Here is a 4,919-nt window from a genome sequence, read left to right as displayed (position 1 = left end):
TGATTCTGAACATGGAGAAGACGAAGGAGATCATCGTCGACTTCAGGAAGAACCAGCCTCACCATGCTCCACTGCTCATCAACAGCTCAGCTGTGGAGGTGGTCAGCAGCACTAAGTTCCTGGGGTTGCACATCACGGACAACCTCAGCTGGTCTGTGAACACCACGTCACTGGTGAAGAGGGCACAGAAGCACTTGTACTTCCTGAGGAGGATGAGGAGAGCCCACCTTCCCCCGCCCATCCTCACAACCTTCTACAGAAGCACCATAGAGAGCATTCTGACCAGCTGTCTCTCTGTGTGGTGTGGAGGCTGCAGTGCCTCCGACTGGAAGAACGTGAGGAGAGTGGTGAGGACAGCAGAAGGGATCATCGGGGCTCCTCTTCCCTCCATAAAAGACATTTCATTTCAGCGCTGTGTGTCCCGAGCCCGTAACATTATCAGGGACCCCTCACACCCCCACCATGGACTGTTCTCCCTGCTGCCCTCTGGGAAGAGGTTCCGCAGCATCCGCTGCAGGTCCACTAGGTTCTGCAAAAGCTTTTTCCCTGCTGCCATCAGACTGTTGAACTGCTGAACTATAACCCATAAACTCTGCACAACATTTGCATATTTGCACATTTTGCATCATTGCATCTCCATCTAGCATTACAAATGCTGCCGAACTCTTTAGTTTTTAAATGCATTCTTGCACAAATGCCCCTTGCACAATCAATTCTGCACATACAAATGGTTTTAAAAATACTCACCTGTACACTGACTTCTCCTGCATTGTCTACATTTAAACTGTTTACTTTTAAATCACTGCTGCACCTTATACTGTAATTTAATTTTTACTGCAATTTACAAGCTGTATGCAACAAAATTTCGTTCTGTACACACTCTGTGCTTACAAAATGACAAATAAAGTTGTCTAAGTCTAAGAAAAAGAAAAAATAACATAAACCCTTGTGAATCATCCGCCTTAAGCGTTTGCGTGACCTGAGGAAAAATAAAAGTGAGTCGACGTGTTGTTACAGGAATCGATGCCTCCAGCTGGTACCCAGACAGATCAATTGCATGATAAATATTAGAGTAGGCTAATAGAGTAAATGTTTTCTGTTGTTTTGGTTTGAACCAGTTTAGCCTTCAGAGCTTCAGTGCAGCGTAAAATGGATTGGATTTCCGGACCTCAGACCACAAGGGCGGTTTGGTTTGGTTTAATAAAAGAAGTACAAAGATATAGGAGAACATTAATGGAGACTAAAGACAACATTTTCTCAACGTAATAACGAACCCTAATAGTTTCTAACTTAAACAATAACTTAATAGAAAGAAAAAAATAATTGCATTAAACATTATCAAGGCGCCAAATGTGATTAATAATAAATTGTCCAGCTGTTCCTGCAGAAGGTCGACGGAAAAAATAAAGGGTGACGAAACTTTGGCTGAGGTGCTTAAAACGATCCGTTTGTTTTCTTTTAGTCCAACAAAGAGCATCAAAATAGTCCAAAATCAATTCTGTGCTCTGCTGTTGCAACACTTCAGCCAAACCTGACAGTCAATCTGTATTTATCAAGGGAAACTAAATGGGATTCATGCCATCGAAAAATGCAGTGAGGGAGGTCTCGGTGTTTCTCGAGTGTTTGGTAGCTGCCCACAAGCAACAAGTTGCTTCACGCTGACCGGCAAGATGGCAAAGAGAGCGGAGGTGTAGTATTGAGCTCTGGGTAGCAAGCTCCTTGAAAAGTAGAACAGTTAGGAAGTCCAGAATTTAAACATAAAAAAGGATTTTTGTCATGAACTAAGACTAATAATAACTTAAAGCCTCCAATGATAACGGGAAAGAAAACTACAAGCAAGAGGAAAACATTGACAGCAATAGCTAACAACAAAGCTAACACCAAAGCCAACAAGGCTCTGCTAACTCATGACTACTGCATGGACACCGATACCAAAGGGACGAAAAATACCCTTACATCACCATGCAAAACACCTGTACCACACAAAAGGACGAAGGGAGACAATGAGGTTAGTTCCAATGCATCCAATGCCAAGATTTTAGAAGCAGTTGAAAATCTACAGGCCCAAAGTAGAGCAAGCACGGAAAGCTAGAATAAAGGCGGTATTTAAAGGTCCATATGCCTTTATCAATAGTCAAAGAGTTACTCTTTAGAGACACAATAGTTTTACACAACATTTCTAACTTCAAATAACCTTATCGGTTCCGGAGTTATGCTACCTACAGTTTAATTTTTTCTCAGGTAAAACCCATTCAAATACTGTTCAACCTTATGTTAAAATGTTTTCTACTTTTTTGCTATTGTATTAATTCCTTATGTTTAACTTAAAAAGTGAACTCTCGCTCATTACTGTTAATGCAAGGGGCCTAGGAGATTTGACTAAAAGGAAAAGTTTCTTTTTATTTTGTAAAGGGAAAAATGCAAATATAATATTCTTACAAGAAACTTACTCAAAACATGATGATAGCAACTTCGGTCTAAACAATCGGGAGATGAAGCTTATTTTTCTCATGTTTCTTTGAGATCAGCAGGGGTCGCTATTTTTCTAAAAAACTTCCAAGGTCAGGTAATCTCCAGTAAACTGGATGAAAATGTTCACTGGTTATTCCTCACTGTCTGTCTGGATAACCTAACTCTTATTTTGTTGAATATATATGGTTATAATAATCCAAACCAAAACAAATTATTGCTAGAAGAAATAACCCTAAACTTAGACCACCTAAAATCCCTTTACTCAACAAACAATGTTGTAATTGGTGGTGATCTCAGCCTGGTCCAAGATGAATATGATAAATATAAACATAATTCAAGTTATCCAAACAAAATATTGAACAATTTTTGCAATGAACCAAATCTAGTAGACGTGTGGCATCATCTTAATCCCAATTGTATACAATTTTCATGGTTTAGTTCAAATAGCAAATTAAGACTTGATCACTGGCTTATAACAAATGAATTATTAATCAATGACATCAACTCATTGACATTTCTGCTGCACCATTAACTGACCATAGTCTTATTTCCTTACAAATGAAACCTCAAAACTGGAAACCACGCGCAATTAATATTGAACATTTAACTACAGTCTTCTGAAAAATGACACCTACTCCCAAAAAATTAAAGAATTAATCCAGAATATAAAGCACTCTGAAGAATAAAATGACCCTGTTCAAAATTGGGAATTCCTAAAGTACAGGATCAGGCAATTTTCTATCTCATTCAGTAAAAAAATTAAAAAAGAACTCCAAAGAAGAGAACTTCTATTGTACAACAACTAAGGAGCCCAGCACTGCCTGCCGGGCTCCTGGCAGTGCAGAGCGGGACAGAAAGAGACTGAACAAGCTGGTGAGGAAGGCCACTTCTGTCCTAGGGCTGCGCTCTGGACTCTGTGGAGGAAGTAGCTGAGAGGAGGGTGTTGTCCAAGTTCACATCCATCATGGACAACACCTTCCACCCCCTGCACCAGACTGTAGAGGAGCTGAGAAGCTCCTTTAGTGCAAGACTTAGACATCCTGTCTGTAAAAAGGAGCGCTACCGCAGGTAATTTATTCCTGCTGCTATCAGATTTTACAATGCTGCACTGTAACTGCAACTGTGACCATAACTGTAATAATTAGTGTGCAATAACCAAGGTGCAATAATCTATTTAATACACTGTGCTACAACCCGTGCAATAATCCTGATGTAGTGACTTCTGCTGCTATCACCACCTGAACATAAGTCAGTACACATGTATGTATGTATGTATGTATGTACAAATGTATACAATGTATATGCACGAATATACACGTAGGTACGTATGTATGTAGGCGCATAGATATATGTATATATTTAAGTATATAGATATGTTTATATATATATATATATATATATATATATATATATATATATATATATATATATATATATATATATAGACCACTAAGAATGTAAATGAGACATTTACGTTCCTATTTCCTTTTTTGTATTTTTATTTTTTTGGTATTCTTTTTGACCCATTGTATATATGAAGACTCACTGTATATAACTGTATGCACCTTCCCTACTCTGCACCTTCTTGTATGAGCCGATGTGACGAGTGAATTTCTCCATTGTGAGATCAATAAAGACTATCTTATCTTATCTTATCTTATCTTATCTTATCTTATCTTATCTTATCTTATCTTATCTTAAATATATATTGCAATAAGTCCAACCCCTCAATTGAAGACAAACAAAAAATATGAATCCTCCAACCTAAACTGGATGAAATGTACATTCAAAGGGCCAAAGGGGCCTTTATTAGATCAAGAGTGAAATGGATCGAGGAAGGAGAAAAAAACTACTTCTATAATCTGGAAAAAAGAAGACAACAACAACAAAATTCTATCCAGTCCTTAATATTAAACAATGCTGAAACCAACAATGAAAAATTAATATCAACGAAGATCTTTACATTTTATAGCAACTTATATACCTGCAAATTTTCAGAATGAAAATCTCACACCTTTCCTAACCAAATTGAAACATTTATCCCTAAAATAGATGATAACTACAAAAAACCTGCCACAACAATATATATATATATATATATATATATATATATATATATATATATATATATATATATATATATATATATATATATATATATATATATATATATATATATATATATAAAAAAACCTGTCAGAATATTCTATTACTTTTAACCCCACTAAGATTATTTAAATGCACTGGGCAGTTTGTTTTAATAGCTTTAAAGTTTTTCAGCAAAACAGAAACAAAACAAAAAAAAAACGTTAACATTAGTTCAATCAGCGAGTTATAGTTGATTCTGCGCCTGGTCAACACATTACACTGAGCTGAGTTTTGGACCGCTCCAAGATGGCGCCCCTAAATCTCGTCAGCGCCCATAGGCGAAAGCGTTCGATGCGGGG

The sequence above is a fragment of the Fundulus heteroclitus genome, chromosome 15 (assembly GCF_011125445.2).
Source record: "Fundulus heteroclitus isolate FHET01 chromosome 15, MU-UCD_Fhet_4.1, whole genome shotgun sequence".
NCBI lineage: Eukaryota > Metazoa > Chordata > Actinopteri > Cyprinodontiformes > Fundulidae > Fundulus > Fundulus heteroclitus.
This window is presented reverse-complemented; position numbering follows the sequence as displayed.